The sequence below is a fragment of the Leuciscus leuciscus genome (genome assembly GCF_965113295.1).
Source record: "Leuciscus leuciscus genome assembly, chromosome: 10".
Taxonomy (NCBI): Eukaryota; Metazoa; Chordata; class Actinopteri; order Cypriniformes; family Leuciscidae; genus Leuciscus; species Leuciscus leuciscus.
Window position 1 is genome coordinate 43,319,233 of NC_138734.1, and position 16,842 is coordinate 43,336,074.

Genomic DNA, 16,842 nt, shown 5'->3' on the forward strand with positions numbered 1-16,842 from the left:
CTTAAAATCACTGCACTGGCTACCTGTGCATTTTAGAATTAAGTTTAAAAATTGTTTTTAAATAATCTGGCACCGAGCTATTTGTCCGAGATTCTCTGTCCACACAATCCCACACGAAACCTGAGGTCTGGTGATCAGAAACTTTTGTCTGTCCCCAGATCACGGCTGAAGAATAGAGGAGACAGAGCCTTTGCGGTTTACATCAGAGCGGCTCAATCTCTAACTGTTTTTAAATCTCTTAAAACCTACTTTGTTTCTTTAGCTTTTAATTCATTGTGAGCTTTTGTCATGAATGTGTGGTTATGTCCTTGTTCTGTATCCTGTGTATTGTTCAGCACTTTGGTCAGCCCTGTTTGATGTTTTTAAATGTGCTATATAAATAAATACAAACTTGAAACTTCCTCATTTTGGATAAAAGCATCTGCTAAATGAATAAACGCAAGTGTTTGTTTTTGTGTCGGGATCATATCAGGGAGACAGAGCCGTAATGGCCGCCATCAAACCAGATTTAAACAAAGACTCAAAGAGAGTCACAATACTACCGTTTTCTAAACTATAGCGAATAAACTGTGATAATGTGAGAAATGTTGAAGGTTTCTGAATAAAGTTTGACTATATTATTTAGAAAAGATGCTACTAGAGAAGATTTGATGCCGCTAACCTTAGACTTTATAGTTCTTCAACACTATAAGTCTCTGTAAATCTGGTAACTTTGAGAGACTGGTTGAATAATCTAGAGGAGAAACACGAGTCCTCGGCTGATAACAGAAATACTCTTGATCACTGTGAGGATGATAGAGGACTGAGGGTTTGCTGGATGAAATGTGTGTGTGGATTGTGTCATTATATACTGTAAGGAAAAATGAAGTGGACGTCGAAGATCTCAAAAAATGAAGTTTATTACAGCATAGTAGTGGCAAGGTACACGAAGCACCTTGGGTTCACTGGCGTCAGAATGAACCCCGAACATATCCCATCCTAAACCTTTTATCCTGGTCTTAATGTAAATGAAGTTGCTCTTCTTGCAACAGCTGTGGTCTGTATGTTAATGAAATTGAGACACCCCATGGTCCCTAGTGTCCCACAGAAGGTTCTCTGTTATTATATAGTTGAAGTGGTTTGGAACAGACCATAATTTCTTATAGACCCCCATTTGATGCTCTTGGCCCAAAGTAGCATCACAACCACTCCCTTTTCATAGATAACACCTCCCGAAACCTGGTGGGCAGGTGCCCCATGCAGTGCCCGTGGCTTAGGTCGTTCCCATCTATGGCCATCAGAGAATCTTACCCGTCATAGGGTCAAACACCTCCTGCACACTGAGTTATGGCTCTACTTCACTTGAGCAGAATTATCATATTTTGTGTTTAAGAAAGAAAATCTTTTTTTTTTTTTTTTTTTTTTTACCTGTTAAGCTGCACCAGTGCGTCGGCGCACTGAAGCATTTTTTTATTTATTTAGTTCAAAGTTACTATCAGATTAAATGTTTTACCTTGACAAACTATACATCATTAAAAAGATATAAGATTCAAGTTTCAGTATTTTACAACTATTGTATTCTGAGAAACTTATAGTGACAGTTATGTCTTAATTTGTGTCAGGAGTTATGAAATGAAAAAATGCGTCGATCCCTTTAATATGATTTATGAGCGTCAGCTGGTCCATTCAGAAAAAAAAACTCTGTGCTGTTGTCATGACAGTGCTATACAAAACAACGTCCCTCAGGGCTTTTAGCTCAAAAATCTGCAGACTTGGAGAAATATTGATATATTCTCATAGATTCACATCATATTTCTATAGACAGGAATAATATTTATTGAATTTATACCCAAATGCGTCGATGTAATCATTATGAGCGCTTCTTACTGAGATGTGCTGTGTTTTCAATTCATACCAATAGCCTGAGGGCGCTATATGCACAAAAATACTCCATATATGGAACATGAAGAAGAGACATAATCATGTGACCTTCAAGGACGTCACTGATAGCAGCTACACACAAAGCTAACACAGAGATCGCTGTAATATGCAGATATAGACGTTTTGAAGACAATAAACATGATTGCAAATGATATTTGATATTTGAGTGTTCTTCAAGCAATGCCAGGTATTTTTATAATAATAGATTATATTTATAATGTAATGCTAATCGATATAGACTTTATCATCGTGCATACTATAAATAATATATTTTCTTTCTGATTTTTTTTTTATCTGAAGCCAAATTAGATCACAGAAGATTATTTAAAACAATCGACTTGAGTTATGAAATAAGTTTGAAGCACAAACATAGTTTTAATCTCATAAATGGTCGTGTATTGATGGTGTGCTAAGCTAACATGCTAGCTAGCCCAGGTGCACCTGCGACCTATAAGTTATTCTTTTATGGGTTTTTTTTCTAAATAGTAATGCTTTTCTGAAATGTTTTAGTGCATTTGATACAGTTTCAAATGTAAGTGAGAACTTTGATAAAATAAATTAGGGACTGAAACCCTATGAATAGCCTGTGAATAGCCAGTCGTTAGTAACTATAATGCAGACAAAAGATATGCATATTTAGATCCATAACCAGGCTGGAGAGGTGTGTGAATGTGTCCAGGAGAGACTGAGACTGAATGGGGCTCGTTTGCACCACAAAACAATAGAGACAATAGACTGAATAGATGACTTAGATGATGACTAAACATCAGTGGCATTTTTAGAGTCTAATCAAAATAAAGTAATTTGACATGATCTTGAAAAACATTTAACTAAATACAGAGTTTTAGACTTATCATTTTCAGATTTTAAATATAACATGGTCACACATATGGCTTTAGCTGCAGTGCATTTCTAGATTGCTACAGGGCCAACTTCAATTTTATTTTCATGAAGATGTTTCATAAAAATAAATTTCTAATAACTTTACAAAACTTTGAAGCTATTTAAAAAATATATTTTCATTATGACAATAATTAATTCTACATTTACAATAAACTACCAGGTGTCAGCTTTCAAATGAGATCATACTTGTGCTTTTAGTGCAAAGGGTTCATGAACTGTATGCGTTTCAGTTTGGGTATGTCATTTCTGGGGATTTTTCAAAAGTGGCGTTGCAGCTTAACAGGTTTTAAGAGGTAATCAAAAACCATCATATCCAATTGGAACATTCAATATTGATCAAAGAATTATCTTCAATCTTACGTCTCAACATGGAACAAATAACATTATGCATTGGCAAATAATAAGAAAGATACATACAGCCATTTTAAATGTGACATTCCAAATTGAACCAGAATAGGGCATATCTCAAAGTGTCCATCAAGCATTTGTTTTCTTTCTTCAAGGCCTTGTTGGGCTCTCACAATGTCTCAATCTTTCCTTTGCCTCAGTGATATTAGCATATTGTTTAGTTTTGATAAGTCAAACTATCAACAATCAATAGACAATAAAATGTGCGTGTGTGTGTACTGTGCACGTGTGTTTTTGTGTCCATTTTCTCCATGTGGACATCCTTTATCCACTTGTTTTCCCTCTGTGGAAAGACTGTTGTCCATAGTCTCAGAAATGGTTTGTTTCTGAAATCTCCTTTTCTTTCTCTTCCAGGGCCGGAGTGGGGCCACTTTTCAGCCCGGGAGTTTCAGGCCCAAGACCGGCCCACTTTTTCCATGGTGGAATTCCAAATTAGCACTTTTTCTAAATTGGATAAATGAAGCAACAGTTCAGCTATTGTGTAGTTTGTATTAATACCATGGTTCAACAAATAATGTAAAGGTTAAATAATAATTCACTTAGACTTTATAAGAAGCAATTGCGACTTTATCACACAATTCTGACTTCATATTTCGCAATTCTGACTTTATAACGCGACTTTATTTCACACAATTCTGACTCTATATCTTGCAATTCTGACTTTATAAGCAACTGCAACTTTATTTCACGCAGTTCTGACTTTATATCTTGCCATTCTGACTTTATAACATACAATTGCGACTTTATATTTCAATTCTGACTCTATATCTTGCTGACTTTATAAGCAATTGCGACTTTATTTCATGCAGTTCTGACTTTAGGCTATATCTTGCAATTCTGACTTTATAAGAAGCAATTGCGACTATTTCACACAATTCTGAATTTATATCTCACAATTCTGACTTTATAACACACAATTGCGCCTTTATATCACGCAATTCTGACTCTATCTCGCAATTCTGACTTTATAACACGCAATTGCGACTTTATTTCAGGCAATTCTGACTTTATATCTCGCAATTCTGACTTTATAACACGCAATTGCGACTTTATTTCACACAATTTTGACTTTATATCTCGCAATTCTGAGAAATAAAGTCAGAATTGCGAGCTGTAAACTCGCAATTGTGAGATCAAAAGTCGCAATTATCTTTTAAAATGTTTTATTCTGTGGCAGAAACAAAGCTTCCATACCTCCTGGCCTCTTCCTCCCATCCATCCTCCCTGACGCGTACCGTTACGGTAGGGCCGGCCCAGCTATCGGTAGGCGCCGGCGGTGCCGCGGTAGCCAACGTTTTGGAAAAGACGTGTTATGGACCCAACCAACTCTATAGGAGGGGAGGGGAGAACTGCCTTACATGGTACAACCCATGCAGAGGCTGCGCGCTGCGGTGTCAGAATGCGGAACGTGTGTAGCCTAATGTAACTAACGTGACATTGAAATGTGAAAAAAAAAAAAAAAAAATATATATATATATATCCTCGACCGGCCCAAAAGTGAAGCGGCCCACCGGGAATTCTCCCGATTCTCCCGATTACCCACTCCGGGCCTGGATCATTGTCCATTCTTTTCCACTTGGACCATAAGTCCTTCTAGAAGAAGCAGTCACTGGTGTTGTTCGAGTCTGTGTCTCTTCATCAGTTCCATCCATCCCATGGTGGGTTTTCAGGGTTTTTAGGTCTTTTAGGCCTGCAGTTCATGATCTTGCAGGTCTGGAAATCTCTGTATTCTGTAATTTTTCATGAGAAAATCCCCCTGGCTCCACTGGTTCTACAGTACTTCCTTCTCGTCCTTCAAACGACCATGTCATGTTTCTACATGAGGTTACTCCTTTCAGGCAAACATCTTTATGCTTATATCTGAAATGATAATCAAAAAGAAGTTGCCCCCCCTTTTCCCCACAATCATCTTTTCACATTCAAAACATTAAAGTCAAAGGTTTAATCAAATAAACATCAAACATTATTAATGTCATAAAATTTCACTTTACAAATAAAAAATCATAAAGAATCACATCAAAGAATCAAAGAATCATAAAGAATCACCCCCCTTTTGATAGTAAACCTTTCTCTACAATGTGTTACTATCAAAAACTTATTCTAATTTGCATAAGCATTTGCTTGTGACTGAGCTACAGTCATGTTGCTGGTGCAGTGATATATTTGACAAGGTGTGAATGACTTCTTAATTTCCTTTCAACAGTGCCAACTTGGTTTCTAAATTGCCTATTTTCTTAAGCAAACAACGATAGTCCATCTTTCTTTTGTGTGAAAATTGACACTGTCTTGCCTTGTGCCCCATCATTCCACAATCAAAACAAACAACCTCCTTATCTTCCTTTCTTATCTCTAAACAGTGCCTTGCAATGTGACCATCCTTTCCACATGCATGACAGACAAAGTTTTGAAGAGATCTCTCACTGTCTTGACAATGTCTAGCAATGTGACCAGCTTTTCCACATGCATAGCAAAGAATAACACCTTCTGAATTTATTCTTGCAAATCTCCTTGGTCCCTGATAGAAACCATTAGGCAATGTAATAGAACATTCTCTCTCGCCAAAGGCAGCAACTGGATGTCTAGATTTGGCAGCTTTCATTTGACTATTTGCATGAACATTATTGTTGTAAAACTGTGTCATTTTAGCAATAATGTCATTATATTCAGAGAGTGGTGTAACTAGCATTGTCACAGCAGACCGGGTGAGTGGGTCACATTTGTTAATCAAGGCAGACTTGAAACTGACATCATTAGTAATATCAGGATTGCCACTGAAAGTCTTAAATGTCTCCAATCATCATTCTGAAAATGCTGCTGGATGTTCCCCTTTTCTCATTTGCATCTCAGATATCCTATCCCAATTAACTGACATCACACCTAAGACTTCAAGCAGTGCCTTTTTCCTCTCTGACTTATTAGCATTTCTGTCCTTTACTTTCTGAGTTAAGGCTCCAGACAAAGTGTCAGGCAGGCACATTCTTAGCAATACGCATGCATCACCATCTGTTAAATTGTAAACTTCAGCATATTCCTCCAAGTTTTTCAGAAAATCTAATGCATCTTGTTTGGCAGGATCAAATTGACCAATATTTTTGATCACAGTTTCTAGTTCAGTTGGATTAAATCCTCGGACTATGGTAGAAGTCATTGGTTCTTCCCTTCCTTCACTAGCATGCATAGTCGTAGTAGCATGGACTGGTGCCATGGGAAATCTGACTCTACAGTCAGAGTATTGGCTATTTAATGACTGAGAAACTTTTTCCAAACCCTCAGTCCTGTCTTCCTGTAAATCTGGCATTTCTGGAACTGGGTTACACAATGTGACACCTAACAATGTCTTACTAGGGTTTTTCTCAGTTGTGCCATTCTTTATCATAAACTGACAAGCCGCCTTCGCTTCCTCCAAATTGTTGGACAATGTTTCCACAGATGATTTAAGCATACTATTGTTAGTTCTAAGAAGTACAATCTCATTCTGCATCTTTACCTTTTCTTCCTTCCATATCGTTTCACTAGCAAGGTAATTTTTTGTAGAAATTACCCCAACACTGAGTCGCTCATTTTCAGCCTCCAACTCATCTACTCTCCTCCTAGTTACTTTGTATGAAGCAAAAAGTGCTTGAAGCGCATTAGCAATTTTCCCATTTTTGTTCTTAGGCATTTTGGGATCATTTTCAAACTTAGAGATAGCCCACTTGTACGGTTTATCAACAATATTCTCTATTCCGTCAAACATTCCCTGAGAACCGTGTTTAGCGATGTATTTAACAATAATTTCTTCCATTTTCAAAAGTCTTATCGGGCTTTAGAGTATCTCGTGATCTAATAGTTATTCACAAAGTCTGATTTAGATGACTACACGTTATCTAGTTCCTTTAAGATATCCGTTAGTCTAATTATTCACAGCTCCAGTACTTCGGACACAAATGATCAAAGTAGCCACACTACCTGAAGCTTCTAAACTTAACCACAGCCACAATCCATTGGACCTTAAATTTCATTACGCAAAACAGTTAAGAAATGTAACACTGTCACAGTACGTCGGACGAAACCACACTACGTCGGGTTTTATGTTATTTTCTTAAAACAATTTACTTAGCCACAGTACTTCGGTCTTAAACAATATTTATCCAATTTAGAACACTGCCACAGTACGTCGGGCAAAACCACACTGCTTCGGGTTCTTGTTTTAAACTTCACAGAGTCACGGCGCGTCAGACTCACTAATCTACACTTTAACACACAATCGTTGTGAAATAATTCTGTGACCACACTGCGTCGGGTCTATTCAATTACTTTAGAATTTCCTCAGAATTATTACAACTTCACAATCGGTTTCAAGTATGTTAGAAACATATACATTTGTTTCAGTTACTAGAAACAACCAATCTAATATAACTCTGCCACCACTTCGGGTTGATTCAGTTACTTTAGAATCTTAACAGAATTATAAGAGACCAACACCAAATTTCAGTTACTTTAGAAACTTTACACTTAAGCACTTTGTTTCAATTACTTTAGAAACAACAATTCCAATACAAGTCTGCTACCACACTGCTTCGGGCTTATTCAGTTGCGTTAGAATCTTAAACAAAATTGTACGGAATAGGCTTAACTCCTCTTGCTAATACTGAATAAACCAAATTCGATCTCTTCTGTCCTTAATTTTTCTTTTCTAGATTTTTTGGTAACGCTTTAGATTACAGCCCGGAAAGTACTGCATAATTACGCCGAAATTACAGCGTACCTTTCGGTAATTATAGTTTACTTATAAAGTACGTACGTGTAATTATAAGGGAACAATTTATAATATTAGGGGAATAAAGGGGTAACAACCAAGAAAAGTACTGTGTAAGTACACCGAAATTACAGTGTACCTTTCGGTAAATATAGTGTACTTATAAAGTATGTATGTGTAATTATAAGGGAACAATTTATAATATTTGGGGAATAAAGGGGTAACAACCAGGAAAAATACAAATAATATGCAGTATTTCATAACTAAGGGCTAACTATTTTAATATTACATGGTATGTATGACCTATATGCTAAAAACGTGGAAAATTACAAATGATTTATTATACAGTAAGTAATTCATAACTTCGGGCTAACTATTCAAATATTACATGCATGCAAAACAACAATCATAATCATACACCATATCTTTTTGGAATAATACATAGGACTAAAATATATTTAGGACTAGGTATTTTTTTTAACCACGGGGTACATTTTCTATCATTTCATGATGCATGATGGAGATTACTGAACAACAAAACTTGAAATTCAGGGGAATGAGTTAATGAGTTTCTGCTATGGTTTTATTTAGAATTTTCAATATAGGTTACTTACCTTAAAGGTGCTGTAAGCGATGCTGGGAGTCGTAACTTCTTGTTGACATTCGAATTGTTGTCAAACAAAACGGAGGCTAGCTAGACCCTCCCTCCTCCTCATCCCGTCTCCTCCCTCCTCCCCTCCCTCCTCCCCTCCCTTCCGGCATAAAGGAAAGTCTAGTCACTACAAACAAAGTTTAGTTTTACTGAGTTTACATTGTTTACAAGTTTACATTGAATACTTCATTCAATGTGTAATGTTGCCAAGTTAGATAAAGGGTTTTATATATTGCAGAACAGAATGCAGAAAAAGAGAAACATTATTTTAAAATCGTTTCGCCACCTGAGGTTATAACTATAGCTCCCATACAAGGATGCAATAATAGCAAGATAACGTAGCTTCGCGTTTCCCAGTCAGCATAAACAACGGCGGCGTCGTAAACAAATTTAGTCAAAGTTGTCAACAGCCTATAAATGAACATTCAAATTCATAACAAAGAGTGGGTGAAAACAATCATTCACACAAATTGTCGCCCTACTGTGAATTTGCTTGATCATTTACAACAGAGATTGATCGCTAGCTGCTAGAAACATAACGTTATATGTTGTATTCACCAAAGTTAACGCTGACTGCATAGTTCTAGCTAATTACATCCTTGTGTTGGTTTGGCGAACATGAACGTCAGTTTAGAAAGAAATATGGATTTACCTGTTCTGCAAAAACAGAGCAACTGAATGTCGGATCGGAAGCCGTTCTGCCGGCGGAGTTCTCGCCACCTTTCGAAGTTTTTTCCGATGTAAATTCGGTATTTCGCGCGTTCCTTATCCTCTCGTCCCTTATCCTTGTCCCTCTTCTTTGCAATTTGTTCATCGGAACGTCGTCTCTTTGGTCGTGTGTCGGCCATAATTCAAACTTCCCTCTTCATGCTTCTCTCTCCTCCACACCCCCTTCATGTGCACGCGCACTAACCCCCAAACCACACCTCTGTGGTCCGCATGACCCCGCTGGTACAGTTTTTGGGAGCCTGGTTAGAGCTTCCCAGACTGTCCCGCTGGGTCGCGAGGACCATCAGGCTCGGCTACGCGATTCAGTTCGCGCGATCTCCTCCCCGTTTCAGGGGAGTCCGCTTCACAATGGTCGGTGGCAATGCCCCTGTCATGAGAGCGGAGGTCGCCACCCTACTGGCGAAGGGTGCGATCGAGATTGTCCCTCCAGCCGAAATGAGGTCCGGCTTCTACAGCCCTTACTTCATTGTACCGAAGAAAACCGGTGGGTTACGACCAATCCTGGACCTGCGCGTCTTGAACCGCTCCCTTCACAGGATGCCGTTCAAGATGCTCACGGCCAAACGCATTTTCGAATGTGTGCGGCCGCAGGATTGGTTTGCAGCGATCGACCTGAAGGACGCCTACTTCCATGTCTCCATTCTTCCTCGACACAGACCGTTCTTACGGTTTGCTTTCGAGGGGCAGGCATACCAGTACGCGGTTCTCCCTTTCGGGCTAGCCCTGTCTCCTCGCGTCTTTACGAAGGTCGTCGAGGCAGCCCTTGTTCCCCTTCGGGAACACGGGGTTCGCATCCTGAACTATCTCGACGACTGGCTGATCCTAGCTCACTCTCGAGATCAGGTTTGCGAACACAGGGACCTAGTGCTCCGGCACCTAGCTCGTCTGGGCCTTCGGGTCAACTGGGAGAAGAGCAAACTCTGCCCCGTGCAGAGGATCTCTTTTCTCGGTATGGATATCGACTCGGTCGCCATGTGCGCGCAGCTTACGAGCGAGCGCGCGCAGTCACTGCTGACTTGCCTTCGTCAATTCGAGGGCAAGAGTGCGGTCCCACTGAAACTTTTTCAGAGGCTCCTGGGGCATATGGCATCCGCAGCCGCAGTTACGCCGCTCGGATTGCTTCATATGAGACCGCTTCAGCTTTGGCTTCGCGATCGAGTCCCGAGGTGGGCATGGCAACACGGCACGCTCCGAGTCCCAGTGACTCCGGCCTGCCGTCAGACCTTCACCCCGTGGTCGAACCTCAGTTTTCTACGGGCCGGAGTGCCCTTAGAACGAGCTTCCAGGCATGTTGTTGTATCAACGGATGCCTCCACCACGGGCTGGGGCGCCATGTGCAATGGACATGCTGCCGCGGGCTCCTGGACAGGTCCCCAACGCCTTTGGCATGTCAATTGCCTCGAGTTGCTGGCTGTACGCCTTGCCCTGCACCGCTTCCGGGCGTTGCTCAGGGGTCAACACGTACTAGTCCGATCAGACAATACCGCCACAGTAGCGTACATCAACCGTCAAGGTGGTCTACGCTCCCGCCGTATGTCGCAACTCGCCCGCCACCTCCTCATATGGAGTCAGAAGCATCTGAGGTCGCTTCGAGCCATTTATATCCCGGGAGAGCTGAACCGTGCGGCCGACGAGCTGTCTCGGCTTCGGCCTCTCGCTGGAGAATGGAGACTCCATCCCCAGTCGGTCCAGCTGATTTGGGATCAGTTCGGGGACGCTCAGATAGATCTGTTTGCCTCCCACGACTCGTCCCATTGCGACCTGTTTTATTCCCTGACCGAGGGCACGCTCGGCACGGATGCACTGGCGCACAGCTGGCTGCGGGGCCCACGCAAGTATGCGTTTCCCCCAGTGAGCCTTCTTGCGCAGACTTTGCGCAAGATCAGGGAGGACGAGGAGCAGGTGATATTGGTTGCCCCGTATTGGCCCAACCGCACTTGGTTCCCAGAACTAGTACTCCTCGCGACAGCACCTCCCTGGCCTATTCCTCTGAGGAAGGACCTGCTTTCTCAGGGACGGGGCACCCTGTGGCACCCTCATCCCGATCTTTGGAACCTCCACGTGTGGCTCCTGGACGGGACGAGGTAGGTTTGAGTACCCTACCACCAGCGGTGGTGGCTACCATCACTTCCGCTAGAGCATCGTCCACGAGACATGTCTATGCGTTGAAGTGGAACCTCTTCGTCAACTGGTGTTCTTCTAAACATCAAGAACCCACGAAATGCCCGATCAGTGTCGTGCTTTCCTTCCTGCAAGAAGGGTTGGAGCGAAGGCTGTCTCCCTCCACCCTGAAAGTGTATGTTGCCGCCATTGCCGCACATCACGACGCAGTCGAAGGTAAGTCCGTTGGAAAGCACGACCTGATCATCAGGTTCCTGAGAGGAGCGAGGAGACTGAATCCTCCTCGCCCTCCTCTCGTTCCCTCTTGGGACCTCTCAGTGGTTTTAACTGCCCTGCAGAGTGCTCCCTTTGAGCCTCTGCAATCAGTGGAGCTTAAGTTCCTGTCTATGAAGACAGCGCTCCTGGTTGCATTGGCCTCTATCAAGAGGGTAGGGGACCTGCAGGCATTCTCGGTTGACGAAGCGTGCCTGGAATTCGGGCCGGCTAATTCTCACGTGATCCTGAGACCCCGGCCTGGATATGTGCCCAAGGTTCCCACCACACCTTTTCGAGACCAGGTGGTGAACCTGCAAGCGCTGCCTTTGGAGGAGGCAGACCCAGCCTTGGCACTGCTCTGTCCAGTACGCGCCCTCCGTGCTTACGTAGACAGAACGCAGTGTTTCAGGACCTCTGACCAGCTCTTTGTCTGTCATGGTGGGAAGCTGAAGGGAAAGGCTCTCTCCAAGCAAAGGTTGTCTCACTGGATAGTGGACGCCATTGCTTTGGCTTACCAGCAGCAAGGTCGACCATGCCCCCTTGGTGTGACGGCCCACTCCACTCGGAGTGTGGCATCCTCTTGGGCTCTAGCGCATGGCGCCTCGCTAACAGACATCTGCAGAGCTGCAGGCTGGGCGACACCTAACACATTCGCGAGATTCTACAATCTCCGAGTGGAGCCAGTTGCTTCTCATGTACTCGCTTCAACTAGCCGGTAATAGATTCTGCTCAGGTGTCTTCGCTTGCTCGCCATTCCTCTCCACGGATGGGATACGTGCGATTATTCCTCAGGTGAGCCTCATAAGCCCTGAGTCTCCTCCAGCACTGACGACGTCAACGCCAGAGTTGCCACCGGCAGCTTTCGCGCTTGGCTAGGTGCCTCCATGTGCATGGTTCCCCCTCTGGGCGACCCCCACATGTGTATTTCCACTGTAAGCCTCTCTGAGCATGTGTCTTTCCCTTGGCAAGCCACCTTGCCACCCCTGGGGTTGAAATATTCCACCTGCGGCTGGATACCCCAGTGTTTTTCCATATGCAGCCCTCCGGGGTCATATGTGTATTCCAAGTCCCCCCCTTCGGGTTGGGCATGATTGCATATTTCCACTGAGATATGCTTCCCAGTGTACCTTGGTATATCCTGTGTTAAGTAGGAGTCCTTCGTCCGTGCCAGTCTCACGACAGGGAGCTCACACTTACGCAGGGCACTGGAAGACAGTCGGGAGGTGGCGTGATTACACTGGGAACCCCATTTGTCGTCATCCGACGTAACTCGGAGTGACAACGAAAGGGAACGTCTCGGTTACGTATGTAACCCTCGTTCCCTGAGTAGGGAACGGAGACGTTACGTCTCCCTGCCACTTCCGCTGTACCGCTGGAACGCCTGAGTTCAGTCTCGGCTCCTCAGCGAAGACATATCTGCATGTTGCAGCGTACTTCCTTATATACCCCTAGGGTGGGGCGGAGTTACGCTATGCAAATTCCGCAGACCCATGGCATTTCTTTGCCATTGGCTCGTTTTATATACTCGAAGATGATAGGCTTTCTAAGCGAAACCCCATTCGTCGTCATCCGACGTAACGTCTCCGTTCCCTACTCAGGGAACGAGGGTTACATACGTAACCGAGACGTTTTGTTGTTCAGTAATCTCCATCATGCATCATGAAATGATAGAATATGTACCCCGTGGTTAAAAAAATACCTAGTCCTAAATATATTTTAATACCTATGTATTATTCCAAAAAGATATGGTGTATGATTATGATTGAATGAAGACCCAGCGCACTTTACAACCATTTCAGAGGTCTCTTCTGAATCACCACAGTTTGCAGAATCCACTTGGATGATGCGACGGCAGCCATGGTACTACGAAGCCAGTGCGATCACCACACACCAGCTATATGTGGAGAGGAGTGTGATCGAGCCAATTCAGTGAATGTGTGTTCTCGCTAAATTGCTCTCAAACATAAGATTGTTGTTTTGCATGTAGCTTATAGGCCATATCATGTAATATTTGAATAGTAAGCCCGAAGTTATGAATTACTTACTGTATAAATCATTTGTAATTTTCCACGTTTTTAGCATATAGGTCATACATACCATGTAATATTGAAATAGTTAGCCCTTAGTTATGAAATACTGCATATTATTTGTATTTTTCCTGGTTGTTACCCCTTTATTCCCCTAATATTATAAATTGTTCCCTTATAATTACACATAGGCTACGTACTTTATAAGTACACTATAATTACCGAAAGGTACACTGTAAATCCTGTGTACTTACACAGTACTTTTCCTGGTTGTTACCCCTTTATTCCCCTAATATTATAAATTGTTCCCTTATAATTACATGTATGTACTTTATAAGTACACTATAATTACCGAAAGGTACGCTGTAATTTCGGCGTAATTACGCAGTACTTTCCGGGCTGTAATCTAAAGCGTTACCGATTTTTTTTAAACGAGAAATTCCTTGACAAAAACAGCATAAATGAAAGAAAACAGCTTTTTCTTACCTTTTCCCTTTTTTGTTGGAAATCCATCGATTCCTGGGTCTGGCTCGCCAATGTAAGAAAAAATGAAGTGGACGTCGAAGATCTCAAAAAATGAAGTTTATTACAGCATAGTAGTGGCAAGGTACACGAAGCACCTTGGGTTCACCGGCGTCAGAATGAACCCCGAACATATCCCATCCTAAACCTTTTATCCTGGTCTTAATGTAAATGAAGTTGCTCTTCTTGCAACAGCTGTGGTCTGTATGTTAATGAAATTGAGACACCCCATGGTCCCTAGTGTCCCACAGAAGGTTCTCTGTTATTCTTTCAAATAAGAACAGCCAAAGGTTAAAGTGATAAGATTGTTTGAAGTCCCTTTAATCAAGATGGTTCTCGATTGCCCTCAGTCACTCCCAAGCTATAGGTGACACCTGTGCCCATGTGATACTATTTTCATATTACTGAGATTGGATGTAATCGTCTCTATATGATAATTAAGCTCTTTTAAGTGAAGGAACATTTTGATATATATATATTGGAGTTGAAGTGGTTTGGAACAGACCATAATTTCTTATAATACACACTTCATCATTTAGTGTTGTTTAGTGTCTTTAGTTTGTTTCCAGCAGTTCAGTTGTGATTCTGCTCTTCTCAGAAACCTTCAACTCTTCTCGGAAATATAGAAAAATATGTTTATTGGAATGATGTTTCAGTTGTAGGTAAGACGGACGCTCCTCTGTACAGTATGTTGGAGATCTGGTTGTATCAGATGTTAAATGTGTGTTGTATTCCTGAATGAATGGTGCCGTCTAAACCAGAGGACTAGAGCCGGATCAATGTCAAACCCTTCTGAACCTGATCTAAGTTTATATCAAATACATGATGGAAAATCACATGTGGTCAGGATGATCATTGAGGTCAAGATATTTTAACATGCTTCCCAGCAAGCAAATTTGTGTTTAAAAGACGTCTAATAACCGTCCAAACTCAGCCCAGACGTCTAGGCTAAAACAAGGCAAAATTTGGGCTGTCAGTGAAAATGTAATAGATGTCTAACAATAGTCCAAGAATAGACTAGTCATCAATTAGATAACGAAATGCAATGAGTGATGAAATTAATACAAACACCTTGTAATCACTGTTTACTTTGCTTACATGGAATATCATAAATCATGCAAATTATTTTGGCAAAAATGACATGTAACCAAATTCAAGGTTATTTTGTCTAGAATGTGTTACTCACAGCCGGACTGTATCGGGTCTATAGTTAACCTAGATGGTGAAATGACAGCTATTGCTTGCTTTTAACTATATATATCTATATCTATATCTATCTATCTATATATATATATATATATATATATATATATAAATTATAAAAAATTATAAAAAAATAAAAAAATATAATTTTTTTTAACAAAATAAAGAAACATAATTTGATCTTTTGCATATTTTCTACTATTGCTTCATGTAGTTTATACCATGAACTAGAAATGTATGGATCTGTGATCATAATTTCTGCTTTTCCATAAAGTACAGATTCTTCCACATACAGTCAAACCAAACATTATTCAGACACCAGATATAATTTTTTATATTATTTTACTAGTGTGTGCAGGACACTATAGTTCATTAATGTAAGTGAGGAGAGCAAAATAAAGTAAACTGTGCTGGTATATTATACCCAAAAATTCTTAAAAAAAAAAAAAAATAACATTTGAGCTGATCATGTTTTGCTGAAGTGTTTTTTCTTTAATTGCTAATGCTCTTTTTACACACAATGAAGCATTGCTTGGTGATTGGTTGAGCTAAACTGGTATTATCTAATAGTGTAGTTAAATTTAACAGCTGACAGATATTCAACATAATTCATGTGTGAGACAGTCTAACAGAAGGACGGACAAAACCAGTCAAATATCAAGAGATCTTGTCATGTTTTATTACCATTTTCTAAACTATAGCAAATAAACTTTATGGGCCCTATTTTAACAATCTGAAATGCAAGTATCAAACGCGATGTATCTGAAGTCGCTACATTACTCATAGGTGTGGTTTGGGCGTAACGTGAAATAAACCAATCAGAGCATCATCTCACATTCCCTTTAAGAGCAGGCGCGCTTGTTCCATGGCGGATTGCTATTATAACGGCGGATTTGCCAGACGCACTCCAGGAGCGGTTCACAGCCGAGGAGACCGACGTTCTCGTCACGGCCGTAAAACATAGAGAAGTGACATTGGGGATGGAGAAACACACCCAAATTAGCTTCGGTTAAACAGGCGTATGATAATTTGGGTAAATGTGTAAGCTAGATTTATGCCTATTTTATCACATCTTCATGGAGACCACAATGATTTCCCTCGTGTGGAATATTTTTCCTTGTAATTATGTATGATTTGCAAAAATGTGACCTGCTGCGTCTGTGTAGATGTATGTTGGAGATCTGGTTGTGTCAGATGTTAAATGTGTGTTTTATTCCTGAATGAACCGTGCCATCGAAACCAGAGGACTGGTAGAGCCGGATCAATGTCAAACCTTCTGAACCTGATCTAAGGATTTTAACTCTCTCTCTCTCTCTCTCTCTCTCTCTCTCTCTCTCTCTCTCTCTCTATATATATATATATAT